The sequence below is a fragment of the Dermacentor albipictus genome, unplaced genomic scaffold (assembly GCF_038994185.2).
Source record: "Dermacentor albipictus isolate Rhodes 1998 colony unplaced genomic scaffold, USDA_Dalb.pri_finalv2 scaffold_27, whole genome shotgun sequence".
NCBI classification, from domain to species: domain Eukaryota; kingdom Metazoa; phylum Arthropoda; class Arachnida; order Ixodida; family Ixodidae; genus Dermacentor; species Dermacentor albipictus.
The window spans coordinates 2,423,930-2,445,149 of record NW_027225581.1 but is presented as its reverse complement, the minus strand read 5'-3'; the positions used below and the strand labels follow the sequence as shown (position 1 = coordinate 2,445,149).

Here is a 21,220-nt window from a genome sequence, read left to right as displayed (position 1 = left end):
CCTCCTCTGTGTTTTCCGATAGCGCGAACATCGGCCGCACGGCGTGTCAAATAGTGGCGTTGAAGCACCGCGGAGTCCCTCGATCCTGAAGGGAACAGCGCAACAGAATACATTTTCGCTGATCGAACCGCCCCCCCCCCCCTCTGTTGCTACAGCACACTCACTCACTCATACGCCTTGTACTAGCGTGGCGCAAACGAAATATCTTCCGATTACAGTACAGATCGGATGGTTTCACGTCGCATTGTTTCGCGCTCATTAATAAGGCTAACTCAATCGGTGCTCGAACACCGTATCAGAAATCATGGCGTACAACATGCCCTGTTTTAGCTGGCACCACATAGCTGCCTTACGTCACCACAAGCGGAGTGCAAAGTTAAACCAGGACAAAGCTCCATGTTATATACCACGAATCTAGTGCTGTACAACCAATTCTGGCAACGGAAGGATAGTACTAGGAATGAAAACTAGAAAAGAGGCGCGCGGAAGACACGCACAAGCGCTGAAATAATTCCCGCGCTTCCGTTCACCGCGTCCCAATGCACGAACAAGGGAAATTCGAAACACTCACTCACCTTTAATGTCGCCGAGTCGGAGGCGATCATGGCGATCTTCGAGGCAACAAGCCCATAAAAAGCGAGCAAAACGCAGGAATATTCCAAAGATGTCACAGCGAAGCACACAAAGAACGCAGAAAACGCAGGAAGTTTTCACACAACCGGCGTGCGCGATCACGCCGGAATGCTACAAGCGTCAACAGCGCAAACGCGCAATTATACGTGTACACTCATACAAATACACGCCTATATTATCATGAATTGTACCATTTGATAACACATTTTGTAATTTCATGTTAATACTGAACAATTGTTGCGATTTGCAAGTGTATGAAAGTTTTTTGCTTCGCTTCTTTGATGAACTACTTTCTTTGGCGCAGTAACGCAGTGCACCGGCCGGAGCTAATGGGATGCGCGGGAAAAGGCGTCAAATTCAAACGTCGCAAACGCCGTGCTAATTTTTGCGCGCACAGTTTTCGTCGTTTGGATTTTTTTAAAAAAGTAATGCGTGCCGCAACCATGCGAATTGAACTATTGACCACAAAATTACAGAAACGTCGCTATTTTTGCTTCTTATTTCGACGTCATGGCAAACTGCAGGCGGTCTGTCGTCCCATTCTTTAAAGATTTGTGCGTGTGCTTCTGCGCTGTGCGAGTTGTGACCGAGAACGTATAGCAGCGCAGATTGTGCTTGTTGGCCGAGCACATTCCCAACACATTCGCCAGCACTCTGTCTAGGTCATAGAAAAGAATTTGGCCTCCATGTGAAATATGAGCACCATGTTGTACATATCCGCCAAGCTTTTCGTTTCGTTCTGTAGCGCGCTAACAGGTAACATCTAAGCGAAACGCACTCTGTAAAAACGATGTTCACTGCTTTCTCCGCCGCACCCGCCGTGGTGGCATAGTGGCTAAGGTGTTGCGCTACTAACCCGAGTGCTTGGGATCTAATGCCCACCGCGGCGGCTGCATTTCGCCGGGGCTGAAGTGCAAAAGCGCCCGTGTGCTGTGCGTTTGGTGCAGGTTAAAGGACCCCAGATGGTCAAAATAAATATGGAGTTTCTTACTACAGTGCGGCTCATAATCAAAGCGTGGTTTTGGCCCGTCAAACCCCAGACTTGAATTTTGTTAACGTTCCCCGCCACCTTGACCATAATTAACATGGAGGCATGCAATGCCGTTTCCTAACACTCAGCCAGTGCACTGGCCCCTTATAATGACGCCGATAGAATTAAATGCAGGATGCGTCCAATCATCGGTTGTTTATCACTGCTTGTAGCGACGTTTGTCTTCTCAAACTGTGTATATATATATATATATATATATATATATATATATATATATATATATATATATATATATATATATATATATATGCAGGGTGTTTCTGCTAACTTTAGGCCGAGTGATAAACTCTATGCCCTGTATGACGACGCGACTAAATGCATGTTGCTCCCTTTGGTATGTAGCGTGTCGCGCTATTTCTATATATTGCTTAATTAGCTAATTAGTCAAGGATAATTAACCAACTTCTGAAGCAAGGAAGTTAGGAAAGAAATTCCAATTAGAAAGTTGCAGAGCAGTCGGCAACACGTCCGAATAAGCAGTTTCTGTCTTTCTACCTGTTAAGTATTAGTGTTTTTCAGCTTACTGCGGATGCTCGCGAAATACAAAAAGCACCACGTGACATGCCCGCCTGCGAGTCATGATTGCACTGCTCCTAAGCCTTCTGCGCACAAACGAAAACATACCATTTAACCGATGTGAACACCCGTCTGCCGCCATCATGAACCGCAGCGAGGGAAGCACGTCGCTGGCGTCAATACCTCAGCCAACGCCTTCGTCACTGCCCTATCGCCTTTTAAGCGGCAACACACCCTGCTCGATGGTATGCTCGTTTGGGAGCGCTGCACGCACGGCGCGCAAGCGGGTATGTCAGGTGATATTTTTTGTATTTCGCGGGCATCCGCAGTAAGCTGAAAAACACTAACACTTAATAGACAGAAAGTTAGAAATTTCCTAATCAGACGTTTTGCAAAGTGTTCTAGAACTTTCTAATTGGAATTTTTCGCCTAACTTTGTTCATTCAGAATGGCTAATTTTCTTGACTAATTAGCTACTTAGGAAAAATACAAGAATAGCGTGACACTTGCAAGCGTGAGCAACATGCATTTGGTCGCATCGTCTTATGGTGCATCGGCATATTTTTAAACTCTAAGTAAAGTTAGCTGAAACACGTGTATATACGTCTATGGTTCAAGTAACGTGAAACAACACCCTGTATATATGCAATGGTGATCAAGTGATCAGTAAAGCAACATATATGTGCAAAAAAAGCACACATACATATGTGCGTGTGTTTTTCACATGTACTTCGAAACTCAATATTGCTCGTTACTCAGTGTTACTCAACAATAAGTTAACAGCATTTAGTCAACGACTTTATTGTTGGAAACTACTCAACAATGGTTCAATACTCAATACTTTTCAACAATATGTCAAGAGAATTTAGTCAACGACTTTATTGTTGAAAATTACTCAACATTAGCTCAATAATACTCAATACTATTCAACAATATATCAACAGAATATAGTCAACGACTTTATTGTTGGAAACTACTCAACAATGGCTCAATAATACTCAATACTATTCAACAATATGTTAAGGGAATTTAGTCAATGACTTTATTGTTGAAAACTACTCAACAATGGCTCAATAATACTCAATACTATTCAACACTATACCAACAGAATTTAGTCAACGACTTTTTTGTTGTGAACTGCCCAACAACTTTACTGTTGAATTAGTGCTCTGTGGTTTCAATAACTGTTGAGGTATTGTTGAAAGGCTATTGAGTCAACAGTTCGTCAACAATATGCCAACAACATTTCAACAGTCATTTTCATAAGGGACGCTTGAGTGCTAGACTACACAACAAGTAAACAATGTGCTCGACGCCCTGCGGGAGACAATATTAGCAGTTGGGAGCGCAAAGCTACGATGAATGTTTCCAGCGTCACCACCCAAGTTGCATCAATAGAGATTCAATCCGGGAGCAGATAAGAAGCCTCTAGGAGCTCCAGAACTATTTCAACATAAGCCAGAAACGATTAATTACGCCCACGTCATCACCCCCTCCCCTGACGTTCTCCCTTCATATCTGAGCCAGGATACGGTAACGCAATAATTTCGACACCAGCCGCTATAATTGACACCAACCTGCTGGCCCTCTGAACAAATAAAAAAGGCACATGTATGACGCACCCTAGACCACGGTCCGCTAAGGTATCACTGCGGAGAATAGAGTCATGTCTACCACCATCGTCCATACCGATAGGTGGGGATAAATTGTTTTCCGTCGATGCCCCGTGCCTACCGTATGGTGAATGACCTCGTGCTATTTCAGGCTGCCTTACCGCCATTCAGTGGGGCCCTTGACGATCGTCAGGCTTGTGATCGTCACGATCGTACCTTCTTCACTGAACAGTTTAATCTCCCATGGATACACGTCAAGCTTCTTGCCAACGCGCCACACAATGCACAGCGCGCGCTATTCTCCGAATGCATTCAATTTCTTGATTGTGAGACGTGCAAGACTGCATGTTTTGTTTACGCATCGCCTGTGCCTACTTTACCGTGGCATAATTGCCGCCACTATCGCCAGGCCACCTTACCGAGATTTTGTGTGTAACGGTGGTGCTGTCTAAATATTTTATTTACACTACAGAGGTTCCAACAAAGGGTACTACGTTTTCCGTAGGGGCATCCATCTGACGCTATGTGGGACTGCCTGTCGGCGCAGTGCTGCAACTTATAAAAATTACTGTTGAAACATCGTTTATACAATGCTAAGGAACTGCTCATTTAATAAATGATAATCCACTGTTAGGCAACCAGTTTTTGGTTGAGCTCAATTACTAGTTGAGCGCACTCAACAATTATTCTACTGTTTTGTTTAACCAATTCACAATTATTCCCAAAAATGATGCCATTGACAACGTGCGATTGAAATATTCTTGAATAATTCTTATATGCCAATAAGTGCAAAACAGTGCCAAACAGCACTTTCTCTGGCATGAAGAACCATGAGGTTGCAAAAAATTGGCATTAGTCCGTTCCAGTAAAGGTGGTGACATAATATATATATATATATATATATATATATATATATATATATATATATATATATATATATATATATACATATATATATAGGATTGATGATATTACTCTGCATCTTTTGTAACAGAAATGAGCTTGCTGGCATTGTGCTGCGATATTGTGCTAATTTTTGCGCGTCAAAGCGCAGAGACCATATGCAGTTTACCTATGTTATTTTAACATGATGTTTCAAGCAATCAAATTCAAGCAGATCTTAATAATACTTATTTTGTGTAGAAAAGGCGTAGTGTTTTAAATAACTGGACGCTCATATGGAGAGGAGAATTGGGATGAGGTTCGAGCGGGTCCTCGGTGTTTGAGTGAGTCTATCGCGTTTGTAATATAATTTTGATGGGGAAAACCCTGTCCGCACTGCCATGCATCAAGACTAATGTACGTGTGTACGGTGCGGAGCACGGCCACAGTCTCTAAGAGATGAGAAAGAATAGCGGGATTCAGCTTGAGCTCTCAGAACGCGGCACCCCTTCAGCACCCAATCAAGAACACAGTGGTCCTGAGCTAGAGAGGGGAAGAAAAGAAGGAAGAAAAAAAGCTTCTTTGCTGTGGGAGAAAAAAGCCGATGTGCGCTGTTGAGGAAGCGAGATTTTCGGGCAGCGTCTCCGAACCTCAAGTTGTCAGGTGTGCCTGGAGGAGGAACGAAGCTGGGGGACTGGGGGCCCGAGCTTCGAGGCTTCCGCGATGGACCGGCCTCTGTCACACTTCCAGCCGCTGGTTTTCACGGCTCCCGGTGAAATGATGCTGAAGGCAAGAACTTTCTACGACTCCCCTCTTACGACTCCTTGGCCGAGCTGCGGCTGGTACTAAAGAGGCAAGCGGCGACTGATGCTCGCGTGGCCGATGAACTGTAGCTACGTCTCAAGTAATTGTGACAAGTCACGGGCCTTCCTGTTTTGTATAGTTGTTTATTTGTGTGATAACATCTAGAGTTGCATGAACGTTTTCGTTATTGTCGGTATTTTGTTTAGTTGGTTTGTGTGTGTGATGATTTGTTTTATTTACCTATGTGTTTCGGTAACAATCGACTTTATTGTTTATTTTTCCTTCTTGGAATTCGCCTCAGTATCGGTCTGAACAATGCCAGTCATGCAATTGGGAATACAATATAGCATAAGCAGCCCTGCATTCATCTAAGTAATCCAATTCGTAACAAATGGGCGCCCGCTACGACAGGAAGAAGCTGGCTGCTTATAGCTGCTTGAACGCTGGGTGAAGAACATGAGCTTAGTAGAGCTTATTACCTTGGGTGAGCGCTTAGGGCTCCAGGGCGCGGAATTACGAAATTTGGTGCCCCAGCAAGTCATAAAGCCGCGTGAGGTTGACGGAAAGAGGTGTGAGGAGCAGGCTGGCGAAAGAGGGGTGTCCCAACAGCACCTTGAGTTAGAAGAAAAGAATGTGCCGCTGCGTGTGAGGACCGTTGAGGCAGGAGAAAGTGGTGGGAATGGGAATCCCAGTTGAAAATGACAACAGAGGTTGTGTTCAGTACTACAGAAATTTCTGTTGTACAACAGGATTTTTCTGTAGTAACTACAGATTCCTGATGGAGCGACAGACTTTTCTGATGTACAACAGACATTTGTTGTTGCTACTACAGAAGTACAGTCTGTCGTATGTCTGTTGTTACTACAGAAAGCTGAAGCTCTACAACAGATTTTTGTAGTACTACAGAAATTTCTGTTGTACAACAGGATTTTTCTGTAGTAACTACAGCTTCCTGATGGAGCGACAGACTTTTCTGATGTACAACAGACATTTGTTGTTGCTACTACAGAAGTACAGTCTGTCGTATGTCTGTTGTTACAACAGAAAGCTGAAGCTCTGCAACAGATTTTTGTAGTACTACAGAAAAAATTGTCATCACTACAGGCACCCTGTTGTCCCAACAGAAATGTTCCTGAAGTAACCCGAAAAACTTCTGTAGTGCAACAGAGAGCTGTTGAAATACTACAGAAACCTATTGTGGCAACAGGCCCCCAATTGTCACACCAGAAGTGTTCCTGAAGTAATGCGACCAACTTCTGTTGTACTACAGAAAAATGTTGTTGTACGACAGAAGCCTATCATTGCAACAGGCCCTCAGTTGTCATAACAGAAGTGTTCCTGAAGTAATGGACAAACTGCTGTTGTACTACAGAGAATTGTTCCACAACGGAAACCTATCGCCGCAACATGTACCCAATGATGACAACAGAAGTGCACTGAAATTGTGTGATGCGACCGGCCTCCTCAAAATCGGCCGCTGATCAAAATCATACCATCTGCGGGAATGGCTGCGTATCCGTTTTTTTTTGGTAAGATGTGGCACACAGGCCTGTGGACTTACATGTGCTGTTACACTGACACATTAGTTAATTTCCCAGGAATATTTCACAAGCTTATGCGAAGCGGAAAAGAAGAGTTGGGTTGTTCCACAAAGTTGCGTGAAAAGCTGTCTCGCTCGGGTCTCATTAATCTGGTACAGTGCTGCCGTGAGAAGCCAGTATGCTGTCAGAAAGAACTCTCATCCACGAATGTTCATGTAGCTATTTTGCATTGAACACACGAATTATATGCGCGCTCAAAAGTGCAAAGAACGAGAGACAACTGTCGAAACTAGCAGTAATAACCCTAAAAGTCAACGTTGTCTATTTCTGAATTGCTTATTTAATAAGGATATCGTACACCAAAATTGATGTTCTAGCACTGCAAGATGTACCTGGCGATGGTACGAACACTCTTGCTCTTCTAGAGATGCGGCACGTGAGGCGGTGGAGTGATAGCGGATCTTGGCTCTCAAAAATGCAAATGTAAACATCAGCGCATCGGCTCGTCGTACTGTTCACATGGCCAAAACGTACACTCGAACAGCATGTCAGGGGTGGTGCAGTGGTAAGATGCCGGGCTCGGAATCGTGAGGTCGCATGTTCGAATCCTAGGCGAAGACGTTTTTTTTTTAAAAATTTTTTTTACTTTTATGTTTTTCTTTTTTGTACTAACAAATTTACATAACCTTACGGACGTCTCTGTCAATTTTTAATTAAATATTGATCAAGAACTACACAACTTTCTACTACAGACAACAGAACTACAGGCAACAGAACTACAGGCAACAGAACTACAGAAACAACGTCCCAAAATACGACAGACTCTTGAAATTTCCTGTTGTGTTTTTCAACTGGGATGGTTCAGGTCACACGAGCGAAACGGAGGTCTCGGCCCCATCAACCCATATAATTGATTCTCTAGATGACCTCGTCGAATATTTAGAGGGCTTTGGAGATGTGGCCACGGGAAGGGCTGGCCGGAAGAAAAGTGTGCCACCGCTCTCACCTTGCATCTTGGGGGAGAAGCACAGAAAGTGTGTGGTGGTTTGTCGCCCGCAGACTCCCACGATTACAACAGAGCAAAACTAGCCCTGCGACAACCATTTAGGTTTGCAGCTGAGGGTTACCAAGAAAGATTTCGTCAAAGTAACTAGCAGTATGGAGAAACCGGCAAGCAACATGCTACTCGGCGTTTAAGCTACTTCGACCTTTGGGTGGAAGTAGCAAACCAAAGGAAGACGTTGAATGTGGTTCGAGACTGGATAGTAGCGGAACAATTGTTGTACCACCATTATCATTGGCGCTTGTCCTTCAGAGAAACTTCAATACTGTTGAGAAGGCCTTGGAAGCAGCAGACAAATATTTGGAGGCTCACAGGCGACGTAATTTGCCTGTGTTCACGGAGATGCTTGAAGAAATCCGTAGAAGAGGAACGGATGATATTCAAATAAAGTCGCGATCCTGTTGCTTCGTATGTGGTAAGATAGGAGACAAGACGTCCGATCGCGGTACGAATGTAAAATAGACACATTGCCAATATTGCCGCAAATAGGGACACGCAATAGAATCATGCAAACGGCATGCACCCGCTTCCAAGAGCTGATCAGCATGCTGTGTAATACTTTCCGGCCAGCACAAAGATGCACTGCGAGGCTTTGAAAGTGGCACCAAACAGCGAAATGAAGAGCCCACACCCATGGCTTTGGTAGTCCGGCTGAGTAGGTATTTTGGCATGATGGTGTTAAAAGGGCAGCTTTTTGGACAGAGCATGTGGGTCATGAGGGCTGCAGGAATCAGCAGTATAGTCTTCCGACGTGCTCTTGACCGGACGCAGCAATGCTAGGCACTGAATGTATGATACTATTGGCTGATGGTAGCTCCGTTATTGTTCCGGAAGCAGAGGTCAACATTTCATCCCCGTCCTTCTCAGTGGTTTCGATCACAAAATTCATGGAAGTTTGTTGTATGATATGATCATCCGTAATGCTTCCTGGATCATGCCAACCCACGGAACCAGACCCCATCTCGAAAGCGTCCTTGTATCCTTCTATAGCAAGTGTGAGCTGCAAACTAAACGCATCCAAAGAGGACAGTGGTTCTCGGTCGGTTATAGTATTTAGCAAGATCTCGAAGCCTGTTTTCGAGTAGACGTTGGTGCTTTTCAATTGTCCGGAGGTACGTTTCGGAAAAAATGCCAGGAAAACACAATACTTCGAGTTTTAGAAACAAAGTCGTAAAAATATTCCCGGAAAATATTTAACCAGTCATTCGTTCTACCTGAATGAGGGCACTATATGCAGATCCTATCAAATGTGCCTGGGAAATTTATTCAAACAAGCAGTAGTACCGGAGTGTCTATGCCCCGAACTCCTTCATATGCGCATGACGAATCGTCGTCTGGGCATCGGAAAACCATGGAAAAGGTTCTTTGATTATTTTATTGGCCTGGCATTCCTGAGAACGTCAAAACGTTTGTCATATCGTGCGATCCCTGTGAAAGAAACATTCCAAAGGGTTGAGTGGACAAGGCTCCACTAGGACGAATGCAGCTTACTGATACCCCATTCGAACTGGTCGCGGCAAATATCCTCATTCCTTTGAGTCCAGCATCAACTAAGGGCAGCCGGTATACTTCCAGTCTTGTGTATTTCGCAGCACGATTCCCGGACGCCACGCCTGCACCTTCGGTAGACTCGGCAACCATAGTCCAAAGTCTCGTCGAAATGTTCCCAAGGTTCAGTTTCTAACGCGAGATTCTTTGTGACCAGGCCTTGTATTACTGTCACTATTTTACCTTATGTGTAATGGAGTGGTGAAGCCCTTGAAAGGCACCCTCAATGTATTGCTGCGAAAGCTAGGCAAAAAAAAGGAAAGCCTAGGATCGATATCTTACCGGTGTTCTTTTTCCACAGCGTGAGGTTCCACAAACGAGCTTTGGCTTTTCACCACTTGAACTGCTATACGGATGCTAAGTACGAGGACCCCTGGCCATACTCAAGGATATGTGGACAAAAGTAAAGACTGCCTCAAGGAAGATGTTATAACGCCATACACATAATCCTCGACCTCAGAAACCAACGTGAAGAGACCTTGGATTCAGACCACCAGAACTTCTACAAAGCTCAAAGCCCTCAGAAGGTGTACTATGACCTGAACAGTTCCCGCCAACAGCTCGATAGGAGATCGCGCGCTCATACTCCTCCCAACTAGTGATAACACACTCACTATCCAATGGAAGTAACCGACTGTAGCCACTGGAAAAAGAATAACTTTGACTACTGCTTTAACGTTGGCAATACCAATGAACTGTTCCACATCAACATGCTGAAGTAGTGAGAAGAGAGCGAACGACTAACCGCGTTTGAAACTTCCTTGTTCATTGTGGTCGAAGGAGCAGGAAAATATTCTTTCAAGGTAGTGCACACAAGAGCCTTAGAAAGCCATGAAGTTGATTATTTGAGTTTGTTAGGTTCATCGAATGAATGTATTGTTTAGTAAGCTCATGATTCTGTATGCTTTCATGTGTTTTTCTTCCTTGGATGATTTATGTATATCGCTCAATATGCCTAAAATGTGTACTCTTTGAAGTCTCGCGAGTCCATGCTCACCGCCACAGTTCCTTTCTTTCTTTCTTTCTTTCTTTCTTTCTTTCTTTCTTTCTTTCTTTCTTTCTTTCTTTCTTTCTTTCTTTCTTTCTTGCTTTCTTTCTTTCTTTTATCAAAAACAACGTTTTCGAAAAGGGGGAGTTTTTCATATAGAAAGACTACTGTATGCGTGTCTGCTGCCGCGGATGGCAGGTGACTCTAAAATAGCAGAATAAATTGTGACCCGAAGCGGCCCGAAGAGCGCAAAGCACAAAGATCATTCAGGAAGCTAGGACACTTCTGAATGCGCCCTATGCTGAAATTCCCATTCTTTAAAATATCCGTGACCGTTTTTCTTCAATCCAACTCAAGCTCTCCAAAATTTATGACGAGATCGAGGGTCGCACTCCATATAATGAGGTTTATGTGTAATACGCGATTATTGCAAAGCACAACTACCAGACTATCTGCCTCACTGCCGAAATAACTTGTAAAATTGCTGCATTGTAATGAGCCGCGAGATGCCATGGTATTCCTCCGCAATTACCACCTTCGCCGCTAAACGTCACGGATAACGCTGCCTTACCACACAGTTTTTGTCGACCGAGCCTTCCGAAGTTCTTTAAACCAACATATAAGAGAGACATAAATCAGCGGACAGGATTCTGGGAGTATTTGGAGGAGACAGTTCATTTAAATAAGGCCATCTCATCAAAAACGAAGATTTTGTTACCTACGATGGTATCTCGCTGGAGAAGCCATGGCTGCAATTCCGGGTTTGCCGCTATCTGAATCTTGTTATCATGATTCTGTTGTTATAATCAAGGAGCATTTTCGTGACAGAAACAGAATTGAGCAGCATTGTGTAGTCTTTCTAAGGAACATTGGCCACGGTAAAATAGGTAACGATGTGAGAGGTCTCACGAGATTGCATGATGCTAAACAGCTGAATATTTGTTGTCTCAATGCTCTTGAGGTGCCCTCGTTAAATTTCTTAGTAATCGTTATTGATTTATTCCCCAAAATACTCTAGCACACGATGTTGTTCTTGCGTTTACTAGGTAGCAGCGAACTACATTATTAAGGAGGGACTCGCCAGACTACACTCAAGTTGTATCTGAATCAACTACAGCAGCTGCTTCCTCAGATATCAACTTGAAGGAACTACTAGCATTCAGTCGTGTCGAGTTGGAAAGTCTTGAGCAGTACATGAAGCCATGGCAAAAACAGTGCGAACGAGCTGAAGCGACAATAAGCTGTGCAACAGCTTCCTTTTTTCATGATGCATTTGTAAAGAAAGTGAACTCTTCCTTCTGCCGGTCGAAGAAGAATGGTACGCGTGTGTGTTGTGTGTGACAGCAGCCTTTCACTGGCTGTAACGAAAGATAAACTTTTCAAGGGGAACAATGGTTTTCATTGCACGTTCATTTTGCCAAGCTGCATCATCTGGTGACACCGTTGTGAGGTCCGCGCCTAGGCCATGTATGAATACATATTGCGACAAGCACTCTTAATTACAATGGACGTAGGTACGACTGCGCCCTGTACTAAAATATGGAAAATATTTTTTTTTCTCATGCACATACCCTGCTGTCACATTCCAGTCATCATACTTGGTGTCGAAAAAGCGCATTGAAGAACTGCACGTACTCAGTGGCACACCGTCTGCGGCAAGTTAGAGCCATTGTTGTTCTGTACGGCAATTAGGCTGAGGAAATATGCCCTTACATAAGCTGGCGCCGAAACGGTTCGTTGAAGAGTGACGCATGCCTAGTGGTACATCTCCAGTGACACAAGTTGGCGTCAAAAGCGAATGGCTGCTGGTTGTCTGGGGTGCTCGATTAGGGACTATGTCGTGACACGTCCGCCCTAATGCGAAGGTGAGGACGTCCGACAACACTGCGGATTGGCACACATCTTGGCTGATATCAAGAAATCATGCCGATAGACGAAAACGCATGTCGAGTGCATGTAAAACTTACTTCACATGCAATAAAGTTTGAAAACAGGGATAATGTGCTTCAGAAAGGCTGGCCAACGTTTCGATAAGAAGACCTATCTTCGTCAAAGCTGGCCTCGTCAACCTCGGAATGTTAGCTTTAAAGGGTTAGTGCAGTGACGTCACGTGCGGGTGTTGTCGCTGGCGGCTGGTTTTAAAGAGAGAGACTTCAGAGGAAACGAGCACTGTCGTTGGACGTCTGTGAGCTTTGTTCCCAACACGGGGTGACAAGAAGGGGAGATTGGGAGCGCGGGGAGAAAAGAAAAGAAATAAAGGCAGTGAACAAAAAAAGGGGGGGGGAGCCAGGCGGACCCCAAGACAGAAAAAAGGGGGAGACAGAAAGAAGAAGAAAGAGAAAAACAAAATTTTAAGAAAGGCCGCGGCCTGGGAGCGTGTTGGGGATGCGAGAGGTTAGGAAGCATTCAGCGGTATCGCTGGCGGCATGCTCCCCTGGCACCAGAAAAGCCGGCGAGGCGTGCAGTGCGCCAGTAACACAAAAGACAAAACACTAAATAAACAAAAAAAACATGAGTTGAAAGGGTGACTTGAGGAGCATAGTAGCAATACGTGGAGTAATTTTGAAATAGGATGGCGACGAGGAGTCTGCGGTGCATTCTATGGAGGGACTGAAAGGCAGCGGCATGGTCTTTCGAGGGGCATTGCACCAGTCGCTCAACGTAGGTGTCGTTAAAGGCGGCATCAAGAAATGGCGATACTCTGAGTTGAGGCGCTGGAAATAGCATATTGACTTCGGAATGTGTTTGGGAGGCGGTTTCAAAAAATATGTAAAAAAAAGGGAAAAGAGAAGGAGGGGGGGGACCGGAACCGGTATACCAAACAGGAGGGCGATGTGCGCAGAAATGGGCGGGGGCAAGTGTACATGGGGGAAGGGGTTCATACAGTTGATATAGTCGTAAAAAGCTGAAAGAGTATATTAAATTGAGTAGTAGGCAGAAACATTTTTTTTCCCGGAATGGAAGAGTAGGCGAGGTTAAGAATTAAGGTTAGCTAGTGGCATAATGTGTTTTCTGCCTTGGTTGATGATATGAGAATTTCAGATTTAAGTTACCTCTTTTAAAGATTCTAAGTTGCCGCGTGCCAAATTAATTCCCGTCGAGTGTAGGCAATTAAACTTCTGTATGAGGTACGATTCCGTATATTTCCTTTCGCGAGGGGAACGGAAGTTTGTTTGTAGTATATAGAGCCTTGCTTTGTCAAATATATGACCATGTTCATTAAACTGGCTGGCTACTGCTATGGGTAAATTATGTTTTGTGTCCGCGCGGTGACCGTTGAGCCTTGTATGAATTTGTTGTCCAGTCTCACCTAAGTATTGTTTGCTACAAGCGGCGCATTCTGGACAGTAGAGTACGTTGCTCAATGTGCAGGTGAAAGCCGAAGTTACCTTGTGTCCGTTATTGGACACTGTACTTTTTACTGTAGTAGTAGATTGAATATGCTTGCATGTAGAGCACCTGGGGCGGCCACAGGGATTGGTTCCCAACTTCTTCTTTGTATTTAGCTTGGCCTGTACAAGAACATCTTTAAAATTAATGTTGTGTCTGAGGCTACTCTTGGAGGGTCGGGAAAAATCTTATTAAGTTTCTGGTTGCGGGTGAGAATTGGGTAGCATTTACTGAGGATGTTATTCATGTTTGGGAGTGCGTTTGAGAATTTAGTAGTAAGAAGAGGCGTTGCTGTTCTTGTGATCCTCGGGCGTTGTTTGAGGACTTCGGCTCGATCAAGTTTGGTTGCAGCGGTGTAGGCTTGTTGAAGGTCACTGTTTGGGTGGTTCCTATTTGATAGAGTTTCTTTAATGTGATCGACTCTATCTATGTGGTCTTGGTTTTCAACGCAAATGTGACGTAGTCGTGTGGCTTGGCCTTTAAAGATGCCTTGTTTGCAATGTCTGGGATGGTGGCTGTTATATTCTAAGTACTGTTGTTTGTCGAAAGGTTTCCTATACAGCGCTGTCTTTAGCTCCCCGTTGTCAATGTATATTGTTGTGTCCAGAAAGTTTATGCGCTCAGTTTTTTTTTTCAATTCAATTATTTATTTGGAGACATAGAACACACAGAAATACCAGAACTGGTTGGACCCATAGCCACAGGCTAGTGTCGGGTCCACTGAAAAATGAATAACAATTGCAAGTACAAACAATTAAAATACATCAAGTGCATACACATATTTGTCGCATACCATTAAGTTGCACGAGCGTACACAATGAAATGCGAAACAGTGAAAAGCATCTTATACTATTAAACAATTCTATGTAAATACAATACACTAGGTAGGAAGATTGCAGGCAAGGTTCTGCATTATTATGAACACACAATATTAATCTAGGCAAAATCGAAACACTGCAGGTGTCAGCGAGTTACTAAAGAAAAGAAAGGACATCATGATTGTTACCATTGAAAAGCATTATCGAGGCTAAGCAAGTATTTCTTAAGTACCGATGAAAAAGTATTTGCTTGTTTTATTTTTGCAGGTAGTTTATTCCAAATTTTTGATCCTGAAAACTGTAGCAAAGTTGTCCGTTAATATTTTTAGTTGGAGGAAGATTAAAATTACCACACGTTTGATTTCTGGTCGCACGATAGATGAGTAAAATATAGAAACATGAAAAGGGAGGTTGTGTTTAACAATGTTGAAGACACACGTGGCAATTTTTAATTCGTGTATCTTGTCATACGGCAGCACATTCATTCTATTAAATAAAATCAGACTTGGCTTATCGTAACTTCAATGGGTATTTATTCTCAGGGCGCGCTTTTGAAGTTTGCGTACAGGTTCAAGATCAGTTTTGTATGTTGTACCCCACGATTCATTACAATATGTGATATGCCAATGGATGAGTGCAAAATATAAAATACGCAGTGTGTTAGTATCGAGACTATGCCGTGCTTGTGAGAGCGCATAGCATCCCGATGCGAGCTTTTTACAAACTGCGCTCATTTGCTCCTGCCAGTGCAGATTGCTGTCGAAAATCACGCGAAGATATTGAAATGAGTTGACTTCGTTTAATGGAAAATCGTTTATTTCTAAATTTAATGATTTAGCAGGAAAGGTATTGTTACGCGTTCGAAATATCACATACTTGGTTTTACTGACGTCAATCGTGGGTTTGTTCATTGAGAACCATTCACTTGCTTTTTTTCAACTCTTCGTTTGCTTTAGTTTCAAGATCACAAGTGTTATCGGCTGTTACTACAATACAAGTGTCGTCGGCGTACATAAGGGTTTCACTTGTACCGAAAATAAGTGGGAAGTCGTTAATGTATAATGAAAATAAAAGGGGTCCAAGGACGGATCCTTGAGGGACTCCAGTGCGCATATGCTTAGGCGAAGATCCAATATTGTTCGTTCTTACTACTTCAGTAACGTGGAAAGTTGGGCTAGTTGGTGAGTGATCATAGTACCTTGCTGGTGAAGCAGCGCACAAACACGGACACAGTGAAGACAAGCAAGCATAGACGACACTCGCTGCACTCGCAAATATTTTATTTCAGAAAACATACTTCAAGTTTATATACCTGCGCACCCTGAGGCGTCAATATAAACTTGAAGTATGTTTTCTGAAATAAAATAGTTGCGAGTGCAGCGAGTGTCGTCTGTTCTTGCTTGTCTTCACTGTGTCCGTGTTTGTGCGCTGCTTCACCAGCAAGGTACTATGATTCTTACTACTTGTACTCTTTCATGAAGGTAATCAGTAAGAAGTTCTAATGAGCGACCGCGGAAGCCATAATGTTGTATTTTATGTAAGAGTATGTTGTGATCAACTGTATCGAATGCTTTTTTTAGGTCCAGGAATATGACACATACAAGTATATTGTTTTGCAAAGCTTCATTAATCATTTGAGTTAACGTTAACACTGCTGACGAAGTTGAATGATTCGGACGAAAGCCATGTTGCTGTGGGCACATAACCTTGTACTTATCAATAAATTTGTGGAACCGATGCGTTAGAATTTTTTCAAATATCGGTTGCAGGGATATCGCAGGATATGCAGGGATATCGGTTCGGGAGTCCAAGTGGATTGGGCTCTAAGTGATGTCGTCCCGGTGTCTGGTGTTTCTGCGAAAAAGTGTCGGATACGCATTCGTCGAGAGAATTCTGAGATGTCCTTGTGAAGCTCGAAGTCATTTATTTTGTTGTTCGCGGGAGAAAAGTTTAGGCCCTTGCTGAGTACGTGTATTTCTTTTTTACTTAATGTTTTTGAAATGTCTATAAACTTGGAGCGGTTTAATTTTGTGGAAGTTTCCTTCACGTCTGGTACTTCTAATGTCGAGCTCCCTCTTGTCGGCGTGTGGTGACTGTTTGGCTGCAAGGTTGTTTTTTGGTTTAAAGTTTGCTTTTTTCCCTTTGTTTTTGAACCAATTTTCTAGACTGTTTTTCGTCGTAATGTTCTAAATCCCTCTTCTCATCTGGTGTCAGAATTATGTTCGGAAGTCTGTGGCTGAAAGTTTTGATCTATTCCTCACAGTGTTCCATGAGGATATTCAAAGGTGCAAGCGAGGCACTGTGCAATGTTGTTTGCCAGATTGCGCGATGGTTTGGTGGGAGTGTTCCTAGGGTTGCTACAACCATCAGTGTTAGACCTTTAGGGATTATATTTTTCTCTGTGCAGATTGTGTAGGTTTTGAGATGGGAGGTGTAGCTCACATGTTTTTTGGCAAGTTTTCTAGCCTGTAGGAATGCGGTGCTTCGTGGCTGTGAAGAGTTATTGATTTGCGATGGTGTCTTTTTACGGGCAGATTTGCGTGTGGTGTTTTTCTGTTCGGCCGGTTTATTATCGCATGCCTGGCTTAATTCGATCTCGGTTTCTGTTTGACTTTGTGTGTGTGCAGGCAGGCGTGTGGGGGTCTGTGTGAAGATTTCAGTGGTGGGTTTCCTGTTGTCCGTTGCACTTGTGTCTGTGTGCACTGTGGTTGATGTCATTTTTGGTGTAGCGTGTGCCTTGTAGTTTTTTTCACATTCCGCTGTCTGTGTTCCAACTGTGCTTGAGGGGACTGTTTCACTTGTGCTGTGGCTTGCTTCACATTCCACTGTCTGTGTTCCCTGTGTTCTCGAGGTGACGGTCGCAGTTGTGTTTTCGCGGTGGCACACTCCGCAGAGTCGGTGGGGGTGGTACTTGAGGTGGACTTTAATAAAGTTCTTCTGTACTTGTCCTTAATAAAGAATTTGATGTGCTGGGAAACTAGCTTTATTCCACGGCGGTTTAAGTGGAAGCCGTCCCAAGCTAGGTGTTCGTGCAGTGCTTCGTGTATTTCTGCGTGGTGCGTCGTGTCAACATTCTTATGGAAGTGTTCTAAGTTGAAAATTAATGAGTTGAGCGTGTTAATCTCCTCATTGTTCTTCATGAGTGCTTTAGTTTGGTGAATAAGTGGGTGGTGTTTGTTTCGTAGGCGTGGAGTGACAGTCGTTACGGTTATATCTGCGTTTGGGCGAGTGGCTTGAATGGTTCTTATTACGTCGCTCATGGACTTTGTCATTTCCGCGGCGCTTTGTGTCCTGAGGTTGTTTGTGCCTACATTGATAACAACGTATGTGGTGTCAACTGGTGTATCACAAGCTAGCAGGAGAATATCTGATGTTTGTGCCCTACTAAGGTGTCTTATGTATGGCGCCTGTGGGCCTGGTGGAAAATGCTCCTTCAGGTATCTGTACTGACTGTCTCCAAGGACTGCTACATGGGCAAAGGATAACAAGGGGCACTTACCCTGTTCCGTCATCGTCAGCTGGCCTAGCAGTCCAATAACAAGAAAGGGGCTGACAGATGGTATAGCACACTGTGGTATAAAGTTTGAAAACAAGGATAACGTTAACCAGGATAACCTCTCGCAACCCCAACACGCTCCCAGGCCCCGGCCTTCCTTAAAATTTTGTTTTTCTCTTTCTTGTTCTTTCTGTCTCCCCTTTCTTTTCGGTCTTGGGGTCGCCCTGGCTCCCCCCCCCCCTCGTTTTTTTGTTCGCTTCTCTTTTCTCTCCGCGCTCCCACTCTCCCGTTCTTGTCACCCCGTCTTGGGAACAAAGCTCACAGACGTCGGACGACAGTGCTCGTTTCCTCTGAAGTCTCTCTCTTTAAAACCAGCTGCCAGCGACAACACCCGCAGGTGACGTCACTGCACTAACCCTTTATTACTAACATGCCGAGGAAGACGAGGCCGCCTTTGACGAAGATAGATCCTCCTATCGAAACTTGGCCAGTCTTCCTGAGGCACCTTATCCCTGTTTTCAAACTTTATGCCACAGTGTGCTATTCCATCTGTCAGCCCCTTTCTTGTTATTGGACTTCACATGAAGTTAGTAACTCAACTGCGAAGTGCCGCATGAACCAGCACACATTCGGTCATTTGCGTCGTAATACAATTATCACTCATGACCGCACTCGATCCTTATCCCGATCGATTTTCCCGATGACCGCAAAATTCCGGATCGTAGTTCTAGAGTGGACGGAGCCGGGTCACCTTGCTGTGCAGGTCTATGTTCAGTGACATAGCACAGGGTGAGATTGGCCGTTCAACCTCTTGAAGAAAACAGAGTTCATTTATTTTTTGGCGGTGGTAGAATGCGGTGATCTCTCATGCTTCTGGCCAGGATGGGCCGATGGAACGCGATGCAGTACTTCTGCATGTCACAAGTCCTTGCTCCTTCCTTCTTCATCAGACTTCCTAATCTTCTTGGCTGCTGTACATGAGATGCTCTACACGACATGTTCAATAAAAACCTTACCAAGATTTCCCCTCAGCATTACCATCATCAACATGTCCATGCAACATTACAAACACAACGGTCCAGCCACCCTTGCCCTTTCAATACCAAGCGGCACAGAGCGCGTGGTATAGACCGATTGACCTAAGTTGGTAGCCTAAAAAAATTTATTGAAGTGTGGCAGGTGCCCAGTATCCAGCAAACCCACCCACGTTCGTAAGGTGGATGGTCCAACACGGTTTCCTAAGTGCAGCAGCCAGACGTCCTCGCCACTAGATCCCCCCCCCCCCTGATCGCGTTAATATCATAAACACATAGTGCAAGACATTCTCTATTAAGCTGCCTCTAATATCAATGCGTTCGCAAGCAGCAGGTCAGCCAATGCGCCTTTGGCATGATGTAAACTTTTAGAGCACTAAGTGTGCTAAAAAAGCTAAAATATTGCACAAAAAAGACACTTTTCTTTCCAAAAGAACTCACAAATAGTTCGTGCAACGTGCAGGTTATCCACAGGAGAAAGAATAGGTTCACAACGCATGTCTCAGGCAATTTCCGAGCAATATCCGAATCATCAATGCGAGCCAGTGTTTAATAAAAGTAAAATTTAAGCAGGCATAACAACATAATCATTTCTGAAATAGACAAAGTACACGAAAATAATTGTTACTATAGAAACAATCAACTCAACCTTATTAACATATCCTATTGGCAACAAAAAGATAAAGTACATACTCTACGCAAGTGACTTGACCGAGCCAGAATTAGCATCAACGAAAAAGCGTTTCCACGAACGCAGGAATTTACCTAAATATGCGTACCAACAGCAGACAAAAGTATTCTTCAAATACAGCGTACTACGTAATATATGGAGTCACGTATAACCCATGTGCTTGATTTAGGTTGTCGTTTCCACTTATCTGCAACCTGCCGTGGTTGCTCAGCGGCTATGGTGTTGGGCTGCTGAGCATGACGTCGCGGGATCGAATCCCGGCCATGGCGGCCCAATTTCTATGGTGGTGAAATGCGAAAACACCCGTGTACTCAGATTAAGGTAGAGGTTAAAGAAATCCAGGGGGTCGAGCTTTCCGGAGTCCTCCACTACGGCATGCCTCATAATCACGAAGTGGTTTTGGCTCGTAAAACCGCTTAATTTAATTTATTAGTTATCCGCATTACTGTATTTTTTTCTGCTTTGGTTACCTCAATAAAATTATGATGTACTATTTTTAAGTGGTTCGGAACTCATGACCATATTATTTTCAAGACGAATTTATTTTCTCGACAATAGGTTGTGAAAACAATCATTTTTGTATAGTATCTTGACGAACAGTACATGATATACAAGCTCAATATCTAAGCTTTCATGTTGCTTTATTATTATTGTTTTAGTTGTGTGCTGCAAACTTCAAGCGCCCAGCCTGACTGCATTTGTGGGAGTACATGCCAGACATGACACAGACAGCATCGCTGTTGTCTGTGCCCATTCATTCCTCCTGTCGTTTAGCACTTTTTGATTGCTCGTAATATTTATGGAACTGCTGATATTTGATTAGAGCTACTTGCTTGGCTGCCTGCAGAACCTAATACAGCTGGCAGCCTTACTTGTAACGCAATTTCTCTCACCATTGTCTTAAGAGAATGGCATTGACATTTTATCATTTCATCCGATCTGCTACAAAGCCAAAAATATCTCAATTGCCATATAATTCGACAACGTTCCTGCTTAGCGCACACTCTACTTCTGTTTCAGGCTCAAGGAGTTGTGAATTTATGGCCAAACTGCACTGTACTATACGAATATGCGAATACCTTTCACTGTAAGTAAGAATTTCGTAGTGCTAGTTATATTTGTTGTATTTTACATGTCTGAGGCACTTATCGC

General features: G+C 43.8%; 1 long non-coding RNA gene across 2 annotated transcripts in view; it reads left to right on the top strand.

Annotated features, from left to right (window-relative positions):
- LOC139052607 (uncharacterized) overlaps positions 1-21,220 on the top strand; it is a 270,776-nt gene that overhangs the window by 117,763 nt on the left and 131,793 nt on the right. For both annotated transcript variants that reach the window (XR_011509983.1, XR_011509984.1), the window contains exon 2: positions 21,089-21,155. This is a non-coding gene — a long non-coding RNA (uncharacterized lncRNA). The remainder of the gene's footprint in view (positions 1-21,088; positions 21,156-21,220) is intronic.